This window comes from Ambystoma mexicanum, chromosome 6p (assembly GCF_040938575.1).
Source record: "Ambystoma mexicanum isolate Mex_15411 chromosome 6p, UKY_AmexF1_1, whole genome shotgun sequence".
NCBI lineage: Eukaryota > Metazoa > Chordata > Amphibia > Caudata > Ambystomatidae > Ambystoma > Ambystoma mexicanum.
The window spans coordinates 607,844,362-607,867,138 of record NC_090935.1 but is presented as its reverse complement, the minus strand read 5'-3'; the positions used below and the strand labels follow the sequence as shown (position 1 = coordinate 607,867,138).

Below are 22,777 nucleotides of genomic sequence, written 5' to 3'. Positions count from 1 at the left end.
ACTCTGAGGGTAGCTGGCACAGAATAAATTACTATTACATTTACAATTAGTTTGTTTCGGTGTTGGGCGTTATCAAAGGTACCCTGAGATAAGATATGTAACTGTGAAGGATTTACAGAAAGGGGTTCTGAGACACATTCAGAGCCCCACAGTCCAGAGCAGTGGATTGAAGGGGTTGAGTAAACGCTAGTTTATGTTGTGAATGGATGCTGCTAACCCATGTCACTGCATGTTCATTGCTCCTGAACACCCTTCAATCAAGTATCTTTTATTGGGTACACCGATTCGCAGTCCAGCTGAGTCCAGTTCATCTCTGCTCTGGGATGTCAATATAGTTGTTGTCTCTGTTTTTGCATAGATAAGATAATAACACCTTGTCCGTACAAGTACTTTCCTCTAAATTGGTGACACTCTTTTGCTTTGGTTCCTTTCGGAGGGTCAGGCCCATTGGAAAACGCTCTGGGTAGGGGAGGGGGAGAGGGGACTGCTTAGCAGCAACGCATATGGCCGCCTGAATATAGAGCTCTGTTCCAAGCGATATCCTTGAGATAAAATATCCTGTCTTTTGGCCTTAAAACCTGCGAAAGAATATTGCGGTAGGCACCAAGTGTGGCAATGCCGTTGCTACCTGGCTGCTGGCATGCGGGACGACCGCTGTGGAGAGTGGAAGGCTGTTGAGCCCGCAGTGGGGTAAACACGAGGCCTGCGCCACGCACAGTGTCTGCATCCCCGGGGCTTGGTGAAGACGAGAGCTCGGGCTTTGGAGGCGGACAAGGTGGAGGCCCGCAGTTGGCTGCTGCCTGTGGAACGATCGGGTGGAGGAGAGCCCGGTGAGAACACAAACCCCAGCTTGACTGCCCCAGTTGCTGGAGGGTGCTGGGGGTCCTGCCATATAGCAAGAGGAACCTGGAGGAATACTGTGGCCCCTGCCTGCCTATATACGTGGTTGGAAGAAAGGGGGGTCCAGTGGGAGTGTGCTGACCTGGCTGGTGGGTTGGGGAGCTGCTGGTGCTACAACTGGTCCGCTGCTGGTCAATATTGTTGTGGTGGCAGGGCTGGTGCCACCCCTCGGGCACATAGATTTAGCATGAGCCTGTGGGCCCCCTGCTGAGATGGGACTTGCAAGCAGGGATGCCAGCCTGGTATGACAGGAGATGCCGAATCATTGGGGCTACTGCATTGGGGCCCAAAAAACAACATTTGAAGACCTTCTTTCAAGCTGTGTGGGGGGAAGTTCAGCTCCAGGGTGCCTTGCGTCTGCGGGGGCTGCTGAAGATTTGCGAGGGAGTCTGGTGCCAGCGGCTAGCTAACTTTATTTCTTGTACTTCTTGACAGTGAGGTGGGAGTGAGCCCGGCGTGCACAAGTCTGGAGTCAAGAGAGAGGGGTTTTGTGGGTGGCCGCGTCCGGTTGGAGCTGCTTGGTTGGCCCTTGCTAGAGCTGCTCCTCTAGGACCGGCACTGCATGGCATCCCCGCCTTCCTGAGACTCTCTGCACTGCTGTAATGATGAGGGGAGCTGGAAAGAAACACAGGCCGATGCAGGGTCAGATTGACTCCTCGGCCTTTCGGCCTGTGGTTGGGCTGAAATCGTCCCTGGGGAGTGGGGTCCGGTTTCTGGCCACTCCTGGGCCGGTTTGGGAAGAAAAAAAAAAACTGCAACTTGCAATATGGATCTATACACACATATTTTAATTATACGTATGGTGATCCATTCTTGTATGAAATGTATATCACATTAGTGAAATCATAACCATATTTTTCATAGTGTACGTAGGAACAATGCTATTTGATGCCACATCCTGTTTTGTCAAGGGGTGAATGGTCGTGTTTCATCGTTTGCCGGGATGTCACTTTGGGGTGGGGTCAAATGACTTCACTTCCGGTGATGTCTTCAGAGTTCAAGGGTCATGAGGCGAGGGATGGGCCACTTTTTTGAGCCGAGGGGTGGGCCACTTTTTTTTGGGTGTCCGGGCCTATTTCTTGTCCCAGTCCGACCCTGGGCCAATGGACTCCTTTACTAGCACCCCCATTAGGAAGGCACATGGGGAACCTGCAGGGGATGCTGCCTCTGCGGGTCACCTGGACGCCCCTGCAGGTATGGAGCCCCTGCTACCGTCCATGCAATCCGGTTTTGCATCAGTAAATAACAAATTGGACGGTAAAGTTGCCACCGTTGGTTCCCTCCTATCCCATTTGGACAAAGGAAGTGGGCACATTACTGAGGCTGAAACCAGGATCTGCGATCTAGACGACAGGGTTGAGTCATATGACTAGCTTCTTAAAGGAATTAAGAAGGAGCTCACTCGATCGAGAGAATCGAGATCTCAGCAAAATTATGTCTGGATTGTCGGGGTGCCTGAAAAATGCACCAAAGGGGCCTATGGAGAAATATGTGGAGGACCTTCTGAAGTCTTTATTACGAGAGAGGCCCAATTTCTGGCGCAGTTCTTAGTAGAGCGTGCTCACCGATCACTAGCCCCTGCTTCCAGACCTGGTGCCCCACTACGTACGATTGTGGTGTGATTGCTGAACTATCGAGACAGTGACCTGCGTCTATCCAGGGAGCGAGGGTTACTCGAGTATGTCTCAAGTACCATCCACATTTATCTGAACTTTTCGGGAGGGGTGAAGGCGGTAAGGCAATCCTTCAACCCGGTAAAACCAATGCTACGCGAACAGCAAATACAATATGCCACCCTCTTCCCATACATGTTGCACATTCAGCATGGAGGTTTGGTGCATTTCTTTGTCCAGCAGCGGCAATACAATATATTGAAGCATCAATCCCTCTCCCGGTGCAGCATGTCTCAGACAACACATGACTGGCTCCTGAGTCCCTCTCTGCCATGTATCTTGTGGAGAGTTCACCGGCCTGTTGAGACAATGGAGTCTTTTGATGTTATGCTACTTTAGGCCCTAAGACGGCAACTTGGCTTTATGCCGAGTGTTCTGTTGTTATAAGTTGAGTTGCTGCTCGCACTGTTTTTGTTGAGTGTTCAAACGGAGGAGGAGAGTGGGATTGCACGGTCTGCATAGGCGTCCCTAGAGAGGGGCTTAGGGAGGGAAATTGACCTCCCTATTGGTTACTTTGCTCCCCCTAATTGGTTACCTGCCCCTTCCCATCCCCTCTGGCAAGAAACTCTTTCCAGGGGCTTCAAAGGTGCTCCTCGGTTCATCCCTCCTTTGTGCGTTTGCAGGCTTTATTTGCTCGCGTGGGCTAGGATTTTCAGCAGACTGACAGTCACTGCACCTTCCAATAAAGAGATTCCCGTATCAAATTTTCCTGGCCTCCCTCCCACATACGATGGCGACATCCATAGTGCATGAGGAAGTGCCATGCATCTGGTGCTGGGGGATTTATACCCTGACGGTAGGTTTGTGTCTTTAGAGGAGATCAAGGCCAAAATGGGGGGGAAATTTCATGAAGACTCTACAGTATTAACGTCTTAGAGCTGCTGCCCGCCGGTTAGGGCCCTCCTTCCCACTGGAACCTGAAACGCATGAGCGCATCACCACTGTAGTAGATGGAGGGGATGGTGAGAGGATCTTGTCGAAATTGTGTAGTGTAATCCAGGCTAACCAAGATACTAAAAACAGGGCGCGCATGACGTGGGAGCGTGATTTGAATTGTGGATTCTCTGATTTGTGCATTGGAGAAGGTGTAGTCTCCTCACCAAGGAAGTGTCGATGAATGCAGGATATCAGTTACTTCAGTTTAAAATACTCAATCAGTTACCCCATTCCCCTGCCAAGATTGCTGAATTCTCCCCAGGGTCTGAGCTTGTATGCTTGAAATGTGGGGCTACACCGGCTAATCCCTCCATATGTTTTGGGAATTCCCCCCATCGCCCAATATTGGCAGGCAATTGTTGAGATGGTATATTCTATTGTTGATGGTCCCCCCACTATGTCCCCCCTAAAATGCTTGTTAAGAGCTATTGGTAAAGTGTCTATAGTCACCAGAAGGTTTTTCAATCTGGCTTGCATGATTGCTAAAAAATGTATTCTTCGGCACTGGAAATCTAAACTGGCTCCAACACATGGAGTGTGGCTGCGGGACTTGGTGTATGAGAGGAGACTTGTATTGCCACAATACCTTCAACCTGTAGTCTCAAGAACATCTGGCCCACTGCGCCTGTATCTGACTCGAACTGGGAATTCAGACACCACCCAGTAACTGTGGGTATAAAAGTTGGCTATGGTACCCCCCTGATCCAAGGGCGGACTTTGTTTATTGATGGTTGACATGTGGGCTCAGACTCATCCCCTTTTTGTTATGTCATGTATTGCATATACCATGCTGCATCATCGTTATGTCTGTACACGTTTTGTTAAATAAAGTTTTTTTTTTTAAAGGAAAACGCTCTGTCAATCAGGCCCAAAGACTCTGCAAATTTGTAGAGGGCCTCATTGTTTTAGGGTTAGAATGCTATGCGTGATGCAGTGCTTGCGATGTTATGAGGGCCTTAGGAAGCTTTTTTGCAGATTTTCATCTCCTTTAGGTACCCGTGTCCCCCAGTTTCGTTTCCTCTCTCAAGTTAGGTGGAATCCCTGTGTATGCTGCTCATTCCACCAGGGGTACCATGGCATCCAAGGCCTCCTGTACGGGAGCTGGCTTGGAAGACATCTTGAAATCTGTGGACTGATCAAATGAGGACGAGTTTGCTGCCTTTCATGGTAAGCCAGTGCAACTGTCACATGTCTGAGGTGTCTTCTGTCCCAGCTTTGCAAAGGCATTATACGATGACTCTGTACCGTCCATAAAATGGCAATTGTGTTGGTTTCGGATATAATTGTAGGCTTTTAATTAGTACACGAAAGCGAGTTTCCCAGCACAGGGCATGTTGAGCATTTCCTTACCCACCCACTCGAGTGGTGTGGTCTACACAGCTGAGGCAAGACCGTCGAGGGCTCTACTTGTCTGCGCCAGAGAAGAAAAGAGGACAATCCGCATCAGAGACCAGCTATTGTGGAAGGAGCCGAGGCAGGCTTTACCTAGGCCTATGAGAAATGAACTAGCTAGTTAAGGATGGGACATTTTACAATTTGTGTTACACATTTGTTGTCACATTTGTTGTGAACTTTCGTGTCACAAATCTGTGTGGAACAATACAATGCCTTTGTGCCTGGGAGGTTGTTGCTTTCATTGATCTGATGTATGCCCGGCAATGTCCCTGGAGTCGCCTAACTGTGGAGGGGTTCGGGTTGTGTCCCTTTTTGTAGTTGCTTGATGGTGAAATGCTTACATTTGAAAAGCAGACCCCTTATGCAAACGTCTGCTCACGTGTTTATTTTTTATTTTAATTTGCATTTTTAAAGGTTGAGTGTTTATAACGCGGTTTATACCCGGACCCGGGGATCGAACCTGTGTTGTTTCCTGTCTCTTGTTTTCAAGGCAAGCACGTTGCTGCTGAGCTATCCTCACGGGACCCGACGTCAAAGAGCACTTTAGCTTCACTACATTGTGTCATTCTCAGAAGGGGAGAAAGGCTGGGCCCTCCTGCCGGGCATTGAAAAAGTAAACAAATGAGTAGGAGGCAGGTTGTGGGGGGGCTAGTGAGCAGCCCCCTGCTCCAGACTCCGCAACCTACCTTCTGCTGGCGTGAAAGCTGGCCAGACGTGTCAACTCGCATTTTCCATTCCGAGCACTTAACTTGCTGTGAAATGCTGCATTTCCAGTCTCTGCCCCCTGTGATGCGACGCCCTAGGCTGCCACCCAGCTCAACCATGCCTAAGGCTGGTAGGGGCGCCGAGAGACTAACAATCTGGGTGTGCCGGGACGGGCAGGTGACCCTCCTACTGCTTAGCAGAGATGTGAGCATCAACAGGGCATGCATAAGAGGTACATCTTGGAAGTGGAAGTCATGATTGCACAGGGGTTTACTGATCCCCTCCCACTGCCACGTTCAGAATGGCATGCAACCCTTTGCAACCACTGTGCCCTCAACGCCCACATGGTCGCAGCTTGCATGGCAGAATAAATACACTGTGTCCTGCTGTCCCGAGCAAGCACCCGGGCGCTGCCCACTGCAGCACCAGGCTGTGGCAGCAGGCCACAGATTGGATTATCAGTTGTCATTATGCAGCTGCTTTGGGCCGACTAGTGACTCGCAGTGCCGGCCACATTGGCCAAGCTCTAGGAAGATGTATCTACATCTGGGCACACGGCCCCATGATTCTCTGTGCGGTGCAGTGCTTTTCTGTGCTGTGCTGCTAATCCTGTATCCCAGTATGTGATAGACCAGAGGTATGGCTCACTTGCCCCTCCCAAGAAAGTTGATTCGGGCCTTTGGAGACAGATGTGATTGGGCGCAACCCCTTTCATGAAGAGAATTGGTCAGCTCGCTTGCGTGGATCTGCTAACATCATAGCCAGATTCAAGGACTGCTAAATTATCATTTAATTGTTCTCTCTCTTGAATGTTGTCCGATCATTATGTGTGTGCCATAGACAATGGTTCAGGATCCATGCACTGCTCTTGGCAATGCATATGTTTGGATCACAACCCCTTCATCGGCGAACAGATGATGGGGAATTGTAAGTGAGTCCATATAGCGCCTTTCAGCGTTTAATGGAAAAACTGGCAGCGAGTGACGCAAAATGTAACGGTCTGAAGTCATGGATTGATTTCTGTGATCGACGAGTGGCAGAATACAAGACCAAAGGAGGAGTGCATTACAGGATCCATACCGCAGCATGGAATCCATATCCCATCAAAAGGTACAAGCCGATATGGAAGCCGCAGATCGAAACCACATTGCATGGAGCCGAGAAACAGAGGAATGAGAGAATGTAGCCTGCAAAAACACATTTCATCCGGACTTGATCACACAGATAACACAAATGCAGGCGAAACCTGCGCCTGCCCGGAGCAGGAGGACAGGAGAGCGAGTGAAGCTTGCCAGAATGGGAACTCAAAGAAATGACCATCTGCGAATATTTAGGAACTGGATTAAAGCCAAGGCATAAAACAGCCAGTCACAGGACATGTTTTCATCTAAAAACATGAATTAGAAAATAGAAGAGCACCAACAATGCTTTATTGTGAACATCCCTTATTTGAGTCATATTCTTTCAGCATCATACGTTCTTCTTAAATGCAGATGCACTTGCATGTACTGCGCCGGACAATGACATCAAGGACATTAGGTAAAGCTGCCTGGATTACTTACCTCCAATAACATTTATTCATCCTCCTGCTCCTCCTCGTCACAGTCCAGTGGCAGCCATATGCACATACCAGCACAGTACTATTTATATCTAAATCCCTCATAGCACCTCCTTTTGCATGTCTTATCCTTTAGCTGTATTTGCGCCAGGAGCGCTCTGCATGACAGAGAATAATTTGCATGGTTCTTTCAGGGACAGAAGCCCTTCTGGCCTATCCTCAGTTGTCTCACAAGCACCGCAGATTATTGAGACCGAGGACTCTTGTAAGCTTGGGTACTCTTCTAATCGAGTGCCGGAGAAGATGTGATCAGGGATCCTGCTGAGCCTACTGGAGTCCGATGCTGCATTGTACCTGTACTCACAATTGAAAATAGTGCTCCAATTCCACTGTGCAAGGAGGCACTAGCCACTGCTTGTGGCTGCAGGAGCCTCCAACCTGAAAAGAAAAAAAAGGGTCTAGTCTGATATCTCTGTCCCCTGAATCCTGCTCAACCCTCAGACCAAGCATGTCAATTTCTCAGTGGAGCTTGATGTGCCGTACCTACGTTACCTTCAACGCCGGGGTGGAGATGAAAGAATGAACCAGACCATTGCAGATCCAAGTACAGCAGAGTTCCTGACATACTACTTCCTGTTGGGACAGAAAATATCAGGAGGAATTCTGGGAAGGAGACTCTTTTATACAGTAAGAGGGCTTAGGGGAGAGGCATTCAGCCAGCAAACCAGAGGAGAAAGAACAACCATGAATGTTGTGGGGACAACCAACGGCAAATGAAGAATGTCTGAATTCATAGTGAGACATGCTGGAATATTGCCCTTTTCTACTGTTAAAGGATGGTTGTACCGCGCACTATCACCACCATAGTGGTCCCCTGACGCTCTGGCGGCTCTGAAAAGGGAAGGGGGTGAGTTAGTGGAAGTAAGCGGAAAAAGTGTAAGAGAGCAGTGATGTGCTGTTGGCAGCCTCAACCCGGTTAACACCGTTCACTGGGCTTGGGGTATTTTCTGGTCGGTAGACGCTGTGTGCTGTTGGGCGAGTCTATGTGCAGTTTGTTTCGTTTTTACAGTGTAGTGAAGTTTTTACGGTTTGTTGTGGCATAGGATTGTGGTTGTGTTTGTTTGGAGTTTAAGAGGTGTATGCAGAGAGGTGAAATTGTTAGTGGGTTGGTTATGTGATGTGTTCGATTTCCATGTTCTTACTAGATGTGGCGCATGAATATTTCTGTATTTCTATCTAGATCGGTACCGGCTAATATTCATAATCCTTTCTATATATGACACCCACCAGATTTAACTGCTGTATCCAAATGGGGCACTGGTCCACCTTCAAAATCCTGTCTATATGTGAGGCAAGCTAGTGTTCACAATTCTATCGGAATTGGGTTTGATAGTATTCCCGATGCACTCTAGATGAGGTACTGGCTAACAATTGTATTCTGTCTAGATGTGGCACTGGCCAAAATTCACAATCCTATCTAGTCGTGATGTAGGGTACTGTTCACAGTCTCATCTAAGTGTGGCACTTGCCAACATACACTATGCCATCTGAGTGTGGCATTTGCTAACCTTGATACTCCTATCTAGATGTGAGTCAGGCTGATGTTCACTATTCCATCTAAGTGTGGCATATGCCATCATTCACAGTTCCATCTAAAGTGTGGGATATGCTAACATTCACAGTTGTGTGCAAGTGTAGCACGTGCTGACACTCACAATCCTATCTAGGTGTGACACAGGCTAATTTTCACGATCCTATCTAGATGCGACACAAGCTGATGTTCACAATCTTATCTAGATGCAACGCAAGCTAATGGTCACGATTACATCTAGGTGTGGCACATGCCAATATTCACAGTTCTGTCTAGGTGTGACACATGCTAGCATTCACGATCCCATCCAGATGCGACACAGGCTAATGTTCATAATTACATCTAAGTGTAGCACATGCTGACATTTACAATTCCGTCCAAGTGTGGCACATGCTAACATTCACAGTTCCATCTAAGTGTGGCACATGCTAAAATTCACAATTCCATCCTAGTGTGGCACTCGCTATCATTCACTATTCCATCTAAGTGTGGGGCATGCCAACCTTCACATTTCCATCTAGATGCGACGCAGGCTAATGTTCACGATTAGATCCAAGTGTGGGATTTGATGGCATTTACAATTCCATTTCAGTGTGGCATATGCTAAAACTCCATCTACAATTTACAATTCCATCTAAGTGTGGCATATGCTAACATTCACAGTTCTGTCCAAGTGTGGCACATGCTAACATTCAATATCCGATCTAGATGCGACGCAGGCCAACGGTCACGACTACCTCCAAGTGTGGTACATGCTAACATTCAATATCCTATCTAGATGCAACGTAGGCTAATGTTCATGATTACATCTAAGTGTGGCACATGCTGACATTTACAATTCAATCTAAGTGTGACACCTGCAACCATTCACTAATCCATCTAAGTGTGGGGCATGCTAACCCCCACATTTCCATCTAGATGCGACGCAGGCCAATGTTCATGATTACATCCAAGTGTGGCACATGCTGGCATCCAGAATTCCATCTAAGTGTGGCATATGCTAAGATTCCAGCTACAATTTACAATTATATCTAAGTGTGGCATATGCTAACATTCACAGTTCTATCCAAGTGTGGCACATGCTGACATTCACGATCCAATCTAGGTGCAATGCAAGCTAATGTTCATGATTCTATCTAGATGTGACGCAAGCTGATGTTCACGATCTTATTTAGATACGATGCAGGCTAATGGTCACAATTACATCTCGGTGTGGCACATTCACAGTTCTGTCTAAATGTGGCACATGCTAATATTCACAATTCCATCTAGGTGTGGCACATGCTATCATTCACTATTCCATCTAAGTGTGGGGCATGCTAACCTTCACATTTCCATCTAGATACGATGCAGGCTAATGTTCATGATTACATCTAGGTGTGGCACATGTTAACATTCACAGTTCAGAGGTAGGGTAATGTAGATTGGCAGTTTTCTTTTGGAGTAGAGTACTTGCTCTACTCCCCACCCATGGCACACTTACTTAGGTGGTTGGTGCTGGCTGATGGCTGGCCACTGGCTTCCCCTGGAGTCTCCTGCGGACACCTGCAGACACTTTCTGGAGCAGCCTCTGTTGGAGCTGCCCTTTGCTTTGAGGCCCTTAGCCGCAGGGGCTGCCAGGCAGAGGGCTGCCCTGGGGAAGCATTAAGACCTGAGGGCTAGTCAATCACGGGTGGAGGGAGGGATGGGACGCGGGCAGAGGGGAGGGGAAGAGGAAGGGAATGAGTCGGGAAACGAGGCAGCACGCAGGGCCTGGGGCACATAGGGACACAGCCAATGATTTTTTAAAGGCTCGGGGGGCTCAGCCGGGCTTACCTGCTCACTTGGGAATGCTGGGAAAGTAAAGGTGTGATCACACAGTGCAGCAACCCAAACATCTATACACAATACATGCAACCAATCACAGGTGGAGGGAGGGTTGGGAGGCGGACGGAGGGGAGGGGAAGAGGAAGGGAACGAGTTGGGAAGCGAGGCAGCACGCGGGGCCTTGGGGCACATAGTACAGTCCAATGATTTTTAAAAGGCTTGGGGGGCTCAGGGGCTCTTACCTGGTCACCTGGGAACACCAGGAAACTAAAGGTGTGATCCCACGGTGCACCGGCCTAAACATCTATGCACAATACGTGCAACCAATCACAGGTGGAGGGAGGGTTGGGAGGTCGCTGGAGGGGAGGGGAAGAGGAAGGGAATGAGTCGGGAAGCGAGACAGCACGCTATGAATAGTGCCACAAACTAAACCATCTCATGAACAATATTGGACCTTGAGTATATATCACCCGAAGACTGAGTTTAAATTACTTGAAATTAACAGCAGGAACTGCTGAAATGCCCCAAGGTAAAAACTCTCTCTGTATTCATGGAGAACTGTGACTGCCGCAATGGAACATGGCATGTGTTATAGAAATCTTCATTTTGAAGTGAAGTTTCCCTGCGGTACCTGAAAATTGAAGCCAGAATGAACCATTATTTTATTCATAGTTTCTCTAATGTAACAGTGTATTGTCTTTTACATTTTATTCACAGTGTTAAAGTTGCAGTGTGATTTTTTTCATGTATGTAAAGCACAAAAAGAATAAATCCATTGAAATTTGTTTGATGGAAATGGATTACTTTTTGGCATTATAAAATAAGTGACTAGGCCTTTCAGAGATACAGAAACAGAATAATCGTTGAGCTGGCTTGGAGCAATGCTGGATAGCTTTCCATTAAAATCACTGACAAACTAATTTCTTCATATTAACCCTCCATAGAGGTTCCCATGGGCGGAGGTTAAGATACTGTGAAGAATCCTGCCGATCCCTCACTGAAACCCTACCTAAAGCCTCCTCCCAGGTGGCATGGGGAAGGCAGATGCTTCCTGATTCCAACCCTGGGGGTGGCGTACTACAGAAGAATCACCTGGGTGGAGACAGGGCCCAGGGTAGTGAGGAGACTAAGTGGGATGAGACACAGTATGTTTCCTCTAACAGGGAGACTTTTACCACTGTACCAGAAGATGTTATGGCTTATTGTCATTTTAATATCTCTAAACCTTCTATTAATTATAAAGTGATAAACCCTAAAGTGTAGCAACAAAGCATGCTATACCAAAAGAAAGATTCTTTTTGGTTTCTAAAATTAAATGCCCTCCTCAATCCCAAGGGTACACTACAAGGGATGGCGGAAATGTTCTCTTTTGTATACCATCTTCCTCTAGAAATGTTAAAACCCACAGCCCCTCTGTTACCATTACTAAGGGGATCAAATCTACCCTTAAAAATAATCAAGCAGTATAAAAACCTAACTTTAATGAAACAAACTACATGTCCTAGAATCCTATATGTACTGAGACGAGGAAGAGGGTTGAAGAGGCATGTAGACGTAGTAGTCAGGCAATCAGGCCTAACAGCCATTGCAGGGGTCAGGCAATTGAAACTAATGGCTCACACCTGAAGCCAATTGCCAAATCTTTGAGGCATAAAAGGCTACAGCAAGAGAGGAGAGAAGGAACGATCTGGAGCAGGAGTTGGAAGGCTGGCAGTAGTAGTAGAGGAGGAGAAGCACACAGCTGACAATTCACAAGGAAGTAGGAGCACAAAAGGGATACCAGAATGTGGAGACAGCAAATTTTACATGCAAGTTCTGAGAGTGTCCTGTGTTTTCAAAACCTACATTTTCTTGGCTGCACTGAAGAAGACGTGCTGAAAGTGGAGTTTTCCCCGAGTGGTTGTGATTGCAAAGCCATGACTGTGCTGAAGCCCAAGGCCCGTAGCAGAAGGCAAGCCGAGGGACTGAGGAGTGAAGGATACTCCCAATAGGCGTGGCTGGACCAGAGACACCCATGCTGCAGAAGGGTGTGGGTCCCAAATGTGGCCAAAGCAGTAGTAGATGTCAAGGAAGTTGGGAAAGTGAAGCAGCCTGCAATCGCAGTATTCCTGGAGCCGGTGAGTGAAGCTCGGCATTCAGGTTCACTCAGCAAGCCTTGTCGGTAACTGTAACCAGCTCTAAAGTAACTCACATGTGTTTAAAAGCAATTATCAACTGTATTCATTCTGAAAATATATTTCTAACAATGGGAATGTAGCACACACACTAATAGTGAAAGCCGTATTGTTTGCGTAAGAAGTAAAAGTACATTACATCCATTGTTGAACATTTTCACTGTTGCCTGAGTGGTTACGTGTCCTTAATTGAAAAGGGAACGCTTGCTAAAATCTTTCTAAAAGCCAACGTTGACTATCACAGAGTTACAAGTGAATAGCGAATCAAAGGAATGTTGCGTGTGGCCAATTGGGTTTACCAAAAGGAGTCTGAAATAATCTCTGTGATATTACAAGGGAATACAATAAATTTAAGGTTAAAAGGTCTTTCTTAAAGAGTGGTTGTTTTGCCTAAATCTGTTTTCCCTTTGAATACCGAACCTTGTAGTGTTCTGAAAAATCATTCTTTAATTCCAGAAGTTGTTGTACTAACGACAACAAGCATTACCCAAGGCAAGAGGTGAAACCTTTCCATTGTGAAGCACGTCCTATTTAGATCTATCCACCTGATCTGTGAGGTTGCTAAAGGTCCAGTGTCCTCTGATACAAGTGTTGCATTGTTACCTGAAGCTGGAAAAGTGGCAATACAACTTTTGAGTAGTTACTGGAACCTAATGTGTGAACAAAGCTGGGGAAGAGAGCTGGGTGATTGTAAAGAAGATTAAGAAAATCACCTGTAATACTAAAGACTGCTGAAGGTGAGAGAAAGTCAGTCTTGGGGCAGTGACAGGTTACATTGGTTGCCGTAAAACAAAAAGAAGAGGCAAAAGGCTGCCCCTTTTCTTTGAACTTATTGCAAGGAAGAGTGCCTTGTCTACCTGTAGAGGGTGAAGTGTCTTGTCTTTATATGCCTAATAATTCTGAAGTATAAAATTGAAGCCGAATTACCAAAAATGTGTTGATGTATAAAACTGTCAGTGGATGTCACATTGAGGTTGTTTGGAGTAGTGGCATACTGTGGAACAAAGGAGACTGTTATCACAGTAAGAGTAGTAGAAGGGTGGTTGTTAATCGGAAAGCAGCAGCCAAAAGAGAAGCATCCTGTCAATTATACCAAATGTACTGCTGTACTGCACAGGTCGTAAGCAATTGTAAAGTTGAAGAAGAATACGTTGTTTACCTATTGCTTGAACAGTGGCAAATAGTCTTGGAAAGAAGAAATCTAGGATTACCATTGGTACTATTTTCTTGACTGAAATTGGAAGGTGATCTTTTCAACCAACGTTGGAGAATTGTTACCATTGGATTTTTGTTTGATGAACCTTTATTTGGACTTGGAACTTACATAAACTGATTCAAGACTTTTCTTTTCATATTTGAATACTTTCAAGTTAACTTTAAAACCCTTGGGAAGGGATTTACACAGGACAGGTGAAGAAGGACATCCTGATATTGTTCAATTATTGTTTTCCATCAAATGTTATTATTTTGCCTTGAGTGTTTTGTTGTTTAGTGTGAGGGCCAGTTTGTTTATGTTAAGCGTTATTACGTTAGCATTTAGACTAGGTAGGGAATTCCCTGATAGAGTTGGGTAAGCAAGGATATATTTGAAAACTTTTTTCTTTAATAAAATGTCTAATCTTGAGAAAAAAAAAGCAGTCATCTGCCTTGCATTGCTGAACCCTAAAAAACCCAACATATTTGCATTGACCATCTGGAAATTATGACCTGTGTTTGCGTTTAGTCAGGAAAGAGCCATTCAATCTCCATGACAAACAGGCCATGTTCAATAGTAAATAGGAAATAGTTTACATGAAGCTATGATATGAAGATGTCTGTACCATAGCTGAATGAAGATCTGCTTGATAATGTGTGTTCTGTGAAGGCCAAAGCTATTTATTAGGGAACGGCAAATGAGAGCAAGTTTAATTATGTATTTCTGCTCCCCTAAAGATGCAAATGTAAATCCCCAAAAATAAAACGAAATGCCTAGAAACCTCAAAGATAGCAGAATCCGAAAGAAAGAAGCAACAGGAGAGAATTGGAAGCAGCCCTGACTACCCCTTCTCATCAGTCCGGCCGAGACCCTGAAGGCTTCCTAGTACCATAGCTTGAGAGACCAATGGCTGCTTATATCTCTATTTACCTCCCGAAGCATCCCACTGAAGCACATTGCTATGACCAAACATTGGTCTGAGAAAAAGGACCCCCCCAATGACCCAACACCCTTGCCAACATTCACTCTGACAGCCATCCAACCAACCGTAAGACCAAACCCACATGAAACAATGCCTGTTACTCTATTCATTTCTAGACCCCCTGCACCATCCATCACAACTACACAGCAGGAACTGATAAATGTGCCAGACTGCAAAAAGAGACTGCTAAGCTGCTTTGAATCTAAAAGCCTTAACGTGGAGCTCTGAGAAATGAACAAAAGCAACCTTGAACAACCCAATGACACTCGTCCAACCAGCGGAACCCACCCAGAAATGGCAGGCCCAGGATACTGCCTGATCAACACATTCTGTCTCCACGCACTCCCCAGACAGTTTTGCCCTTCTCTCTGAAGACCAGAATGACTTTCTCTTCATCACAGAAACTTGGCTCTCCGATGATCTGTTGCCGGTTATCCATGAGAGTATCTGAGCAGGCTTCAAGATCATTCAGGTCAATCAGAACAATAGTAGAGGATGTGGCATAGCTCTGGAGCACAGTAACTCATTCATGGGCTTAACACCCTCGAATGACATTATTCTAGACTGTGAATCGCTTGCTATGACCTGCTCCATCTCTCCCACAGTTGTACTAGGATTTTCCTGCTTCCTCTTAGTCTTCAGATCGCCCTTCTAGAGCCCACATTTTGGTGGCGAATTCACTGATGCTCTGCCACCCTGGCCTTCGATTGTCAGCTACTGACTATACGTGGAGATTTAACACAATGTTATTGCAAAGTCACTTGGAGAGAACCATGCCACAGTACCTCTGTAAAAAATGGTCAAGGATCCGACTCACAAAGTTAGACACACTCTGGGTGGCTATTTCTGCAATTAAAACATAACAACCATCTGCTCCCCAGTACAGCTCTCCTTGGAAGTTCACTTAGTTATTCCGGCCACAATATTCACTCAGACACCACACCTTGCAGTACCATCAAAAGAACCATCGACCATGACTAGACCATGGAAAGTAATATACATCCATTCCCTACTAAAAAGATTGGAAGCAACATCTGCCATCGCCGCGGATGGACCAACAACCACACTGGATGCAAATCTTCCTAAGATTCACACGTGAATTATTTCCACTTTACCCCTAGGAAGCCTTTTAAAACCTCCCTCAAGAGAAACAAGCTCAATGGTTCCCCCTAGACTACTTAAAAGAAGAAATCGCAAACTAGAGAACATTTGGAGGAAAAACAACCTGCACACTAGAAAATGTGCCTACCATGAACTGTTTCGCCTTAACAGAGCTGAAGTTGTCAAAGCAAATAAAGGACACTACTTCAAGCGCATTGATTTGGCACAGCACAGCAGGAAAATGTATAAGAACATCAGAGAATTCAAAAACCCAACAGCCTGCAAGGCAGCCTGTACTCCCATACAAGAGTTCTGTAACCGGAATACTGCACGCTTCAGCCAAAGGATCCTCAACTTCCAGGATCACCCGAAAAACAGAGGATTCTCCCACTCACACACCACTAATGAGATTTCACCAATACCTCCTCTCTATAGTCTTTCTGCCTTCTGTCTGTAGAGGGACCTACAAGCTACCATTGACTCCTGCAATCCATCAGAATCTCCTAAGAGATCATGCCCCCGGATCTTTACATACCCATCATGAAATCTACAGACATAACACCCATCTTCCTATCCTTCCTCATCAACTCTATAAGTACTGGTTTAAAAGCCCAGAGCTGACCCATATGACCCAGTCAGCTATCACCCTACCCCAAACGCTTCTCTCACTTCGGAAGCCTCTAGAAAAAACATATATAACCAAGTCTGGGATTTTATCTAAACAAACCACCCCCTTAATGAGTTACAGATTAGAACTGTGCTCCATCTGGGATACACTTAAAACAATGCGAATTAAAACTCTGAGAGTGCGCTCATCCTGCTAGACATCAAATCCACCTTTGACATTATCAGTCGCAACATCCATCTAAAACACTGGAAGATATTGGTATTCGAAAACAGCTCTACACAGGATCACCTCTTTCCTCACGGGTACAACAGAAACCACTATCTTGGGCCCCTACAATTCCTGGCCTCATCCCCTTGCCTGCAGAGTACAGCAAGGATCCACACGTTCACCTCTACTTTCCAACCTCTACATTACACCCCTACTTGATATCATCAATAAATCTGGTATCTCCTGTGCAATTACATGTATGACACATTAATAATCTAGACATTTGTGAACCACCATTCAGCAAATACTCCACACATTGAGAACTGCATTTCACAGGTGGATGCATAGATGACAGCAGAGAGACTAAAACTCTGCCCCAACGAAACAGAACTGATGTTCTTTAATACTGCAGGTTCTAACTCCACCACATTCCTATAGCCTGATGAGTAGTGCCCTTGCCTAATCTTGTTGTCCATTTATATTCCAAGATTCTTTACTGTGCTCAACACCCTAACTCTTGATCCACAAAGCAGCGCCATCGTCAGAAGCTGTGTCTCCCAGCTGTGCATGCTACACTGCATCTCACCTTATTTAACATTCACCCACAGCACCCTGGCATTATATCTCTAATACTATCCAAATTAGACTATGCAAATATCCTCTACCTCAGACTCCCAGATTACCCAATTAGAACACTTCAAAGAGTTCAAAATGCAGGAGCAAGGCTACATCTCAGAATTAGGTGAGTTGATCATATCATGCCAGCATCACATATTCTCCACTGGCTGCCCATCAAAGAAGGGTTTCTCTCAAAATCTTGGGCCTCACACTTTGTTCCTACCATGAAGGGGGGCCCTTCATCCTTCAGAAGTAAGTATCAACACTACACTCCCTCCAGAGCACGTAGGTCTATCAATGCTGCACTAATACTAGTCCCCAGCTTCAATAAGAAATGGCAAGGAATATTCTCTTTTTCAGTTCTGACCATAAAACTGTGGAACACCCTAATCAAACCTCTGTGGCTGGATGTGAGCCACCTGATTTTCAGGAAACAGATAAAACATAGCTTTTAGAACAACCACTTTGAAAAAAATATATATAATATCAACCGACCAGAAGCTCTGCACCAGAAACGAGGGGTATTTTACAACAAACATTTGTGAAACTCTTAGCACTACCATCTGTGGGAAACCGATTTGATTGATGGATACTCTGCTCCATGACACTGATCCACACCAGAATCTCAGTAAAATATTCAATCAAGAACCAGGAAGCAACACTCTAATTTCCTCCCCTCTCTCATCCCTCAACTAACTCATCCATACTAAAATCTTGCATCCTTACCCTCCCACACTCCTTCAGATGACCATCCTGGTCTAGTGCACTCAACAGACTCAGCCCTATCCATCTTCTATCAACAACCATTCTGTCAATGTTTGCACTCCACAATCTGGGGGCTGCCCATATGGCTAACCTGCACAGTCCGCTCCAGCCACAAACAATACAGAGATGTACTTATCGGCACACAGGTAACGGGTACTTCAGACCTGCATCTATCAAGACCATAGGTTGCTGGATCTGCCTTGCTGCTATTCGACTAACACAACCTGCCTCCTTTCCTACAGTCGTGTGAAGCAAAGCCAACATTTCTGGCAGAAGGGAGCTATATAAGTCCACTTTAAATTACATTGCATAAAATCCCATTTACCCCTCAATGTTGAAACTGCACAGCAGCACCCTGTTAATACAACTATCAAACCATTCTTCCAGGTTGGGCGGGTGAGTCAAAATAGGCTGCGCATTCTCAATTGATAACATTTCCTCCCTAACCCCAACCTGCAAGACTTACATGCAGTGCATAATAGCCTGCAATCAATTACATGCACAAGCTAGAAACCCACACTCCTACACTTGCACTGGGTGGGAGGCACACATTTTGATTCCATACATTTCTGGTGTTATTTGGGAAAGCCAAATTAGTTCTATTATTTGTAAAAGTAACTTTAAGTGTTATTTAGAAATGTTTCAGATGTATGGAAAATGAACACACTGGCTAAGAGGCGGCAGAATTATGACTAGCATTACAATTGCCATTCAGAATGAAACAGAGATTTGATTATGTAAATGGGAGTTTGTGTTTGAGAAACAGTGAAATTCAAGCCGGCAGCTTATTTTTGTTTTTTGGGAGAAGCTGCCTGAGATTTTGTAATATGTGACAATGCAAATAAATGGGCTTTGTCAAACGGGGGCATGAACCCTTCTCAGCCGAGGATGGGAGGCCTACCAATGTTAAGGCCAGTGAAAGTCCTACACCTGAGGTAGACGGTGCCAGCAGAGAGGGTCTCACTTCCTACCCCCCACCATAGTGCCAATCTGTTTCCGTCTCCAGCCTTGCCTCTGTGTGCTTATGCTCACCAGTATTCTTTTGCCTTTTGAGATGCTGACAAGTGAGGAAAAGCAGAGAAGCGAGGAGAGCAGATAGAAGCGACGGCAGCTATCACCTGCCCGAACATATTTCCAGCCCAGAGAGAGACACCAACTCCAGCTGCCGGGCAACACAGAGCAGCTGTGTCACCGCCCAAAGTGGCCATGCAACATATGGGACCGGCGAAGTGCAATGGGGGTCCAGCAACAGGAATCATCCACTAGACCACCATTGATGTTATAGGGCAGTGTTTCCTGGACTTACCCAGGAGAAGAACTTTGCCATTGACATTCCTTCATGGCCAGATCTCCCAGGCTGCAAGCCCGTGCAGAGAAAATGGGTGGGCTAATACACGCTTTTAAGTGTTTCTTTACACATACACATCTAGGAAGGGAGAGGAAGCCAGGAAATTGGTTAGGAACAATGGAGCAACCCCCACCAAGGGACAGCAGTATAACCCTTGAGGAGGAAACAGGAAGTGTGGGTGCATCGGGTGAGATCAGACAAGGAGGTGGACAGTGATAAAGAGACCAGCAGGAGGAAGGGGGGAGTGGCAGGTTGTGGAGAAGGGTTATGGAGCAGGTGAGGCATTGGCTGAAGAGTGATAGTGGTTCTGTAATGTGAGTGTGCATGCTTGTGAGATAGAAAGGGTAGTGTAAGGTGCAAATGTTAGAAAGCTGGTACTGAGTGTAAGAGGATGACTGAGTAGTAATGTGGGTGGAGTGGCAGTGTTGGTGGAGTGGTAGTGGGCGGTGGAATTGTAGAAGTGGGATGAATGGCAGTAGTGGGAGGAGGGAGAGTGGTGGTAGTGGGTGGAAGAAGAATAGTAGTTGGAAGAGGAGCAGTAGCAGTGTGGGGGAAGGAGTAAGAAGACATTAACATCAAAGGGTGAAGGCAGTAGAGAGGAGGAGTGAAACATCTGAGGGAAAGGAATTTGGTGGGTAAGAGACAGGATAGAGCAGGTGGAGTAGAAGGGAGAGGTGGAGTTAGGCATGAATGGACCCAGGAACATCTTACCGCGTAGCTGCAAGGCACAATATCCTAACTTTCCCAATTAGATTACTAACCAGGGGTGAGAGTAGAGATATTTAGGAACTCACTGGGGGAGAAAGTTTAAGGCAGAAAATAGATTTTAGGGGTCAACAGTCTGTAGAACTATCCAGCGGGACAGATGGGTTACAGAGGATTTTCGTGGTAAGGTGAGAGAGATCAGGATGGTCATAGACCTCACAAAGAAATGAACAACCCTTGAACTATACTTGAGAATCAAAGTATTTTCTGTTCAATCTGTCACCATTGTTGTGGTGACTTCCCCTGCATAAAACTTGAGGACCACCTGTAATTAAATTATTTAAATAAATTCGAGTTTTGATCAAACTGCCTGTTTCTAGCCCAGTATTCTGAGAATTAGTATCATGCGAGGTGCCATTCACTTCAGTCAGGTCTGGACAAGTAGGAGGAGAATGGGGGGTTGTGGGGTGCCACCGGGAGGCTTTGTGCAGCAAATATTAAGGATATTATTTATTTAGAACCTTTGTTGCATTCTCTGCCCCCACATTGTCTGCCATGGACCTCAACTCCACCTGAAAGAATAGCATGCAGGCCACACGCACCTTTGTCTGCTAGGAGCACTGACTCCGGGCTGGTTATTGGTGTTATTGTGGCTATCATGTAGAGAGTCTCCTTTGGACAAGTCACATTGACACTTCCTCCTGGTGGCATCTGTATTCAGGGTGTGGGGCTCAAGTGCAGAAGCCACTATTTGGAATGCACTGTCGCCCCTTCTCTGCTCCCTGTTGTTCCGCACCCAGAGAGCAGCACAGTTGTTACCATTGATTGGTAAATAGCAAACAAGCCTCCTGTTACTGGTGCTTCCTATTAATTTTGCCATTACCACATCTGTTTACTATTTGGCAGTCAAGCTGTTTATGTCTACGGCAATTCTATAATATAATTCTCTAAGAATGTCTGTGTATTGGCCTCCCTCTCCTAAAATTCTGTGATGCTCCTGGTTTTGGGGAGAGCAAACATCTCTGCAAACAAGTAGGACAGCAATGAAGTAACATTTGCTGCAGCCATTTAATCCTCACATCCCAATCCTTAAGCTTTCCGAGTGAGCATATATGGCTCATGTTTACAAAACGTTTGCTGTAAGGGTGTATGGTGTGAAAAATGAAATGAGGCTGAAACACAAAGTGCATTACTGAGTGATTCAAGCTTACAACCCTTTTATCACAGACATATTTTTCAAATATAAAGATGCTACTTTTGCTTAGCCCATATATCGATTCTCTCAGTTGTCTGCCTAGCATACACAGATATTACTCTTTGTTGTTTGATTGTACTCAGATTGGGTTACAGCATCTGATTATTGCTTTTGGCAATTATGCCAAGACAAACTTTTTGACAATCAATTTTGGGAAAACAAAAATTATGCAATGTACTAAGAAGCGGACCAAGACCACTTTTCAATGGTGGAACAGTTCGGATAAATTCGAGAGGGTTGACAATTTTATCTACCTCGGATTCCCTATAGTCTGCACTCCCCATAAGGCTCAGAATAAGGAATGGATGCGGTCTCGAGTCATTGCCCTAACGAATCAACTTTGTAAAATTGATGCTAAGTATGGGACATTTTCAGTCATTCCACTTTTAAGGTTTTGTGGGGTAAAATCGTCCCAAATATTGTATATGGCATTGAAGTGTCACACGTTGGGGTCAGTGACTTTCTTCCCAAACTTGAAGGACTTATCCCGAGGAGGGTTTAACGGATTTCAAACTCTGTACCTTTTCCCATAATCAGATATGAACTAGGACTCACGCCTCTGCCTAGTAGGGCAAGATGGAAGTTTGTATTGTTTTATTACAACATTTTGTGCCCCATTAAACATTCATTATGTTGTGATAATATATTGGGACAAGTCTGTCTAACTAAGAAGGATCTTATGGATAATCCATGTAAAGTCAAGTCTATGTTGTACCAATTATGCCAACACTAGGGGAGGAAGGATAGCTCAGGGGCAACGCGTTTGTCTTGGAAGCAAGACAATGCAGTGCAACAGAGGTTCGAATCAGGATCCCATGCTTAGAAACTACTCCTGGTATTAAGCGCATTATAAATTAACAATTATAATGGGACTGGAGTTTTACTATTGATGACCTGCACAGTTATGTTTCGTTAAATCATCTTGTTCATTACCACAACAAACATGGAGTGGTTGCTCCTTGACTAAATATCTATCCTAACAGATTTGTCTGGAATGCTTTTCTAAAATGTAGCCAATCAGTATTGAAGAATCCTACTGTATAGTATGAGGTCATTAGAGACGCTTTTTGTGCTTATAATGTACTGCACATGCCAACTGTCCTCAGAACGTTCCACGGCAGCAGAGTTCTTTGCTGATGCATTCCTATTTTTGTAGAAATAAGTACTTGTTATCCTTGCAAGAGTCTCTTGGGCCTTTTTCCCTAGCGGGCTGTATTTTTTCTGGTGTGAGTGTG

General features: G+C 45.5%; 1 protein-coding gene across 1 annotated transcript in view; it reads left to right on the top strand.

Annotated features, from left to right (window-relative positions):
- The window catches only part of SV2C (synaptic vesicle glycoprotein 2C), an 865,364-nt gene that overhangs the window by 608,224 nt on the left and 234,363 nt on the right, over positions 1 to 22,777 (top strand). The window lies entirely within an intron of this gene.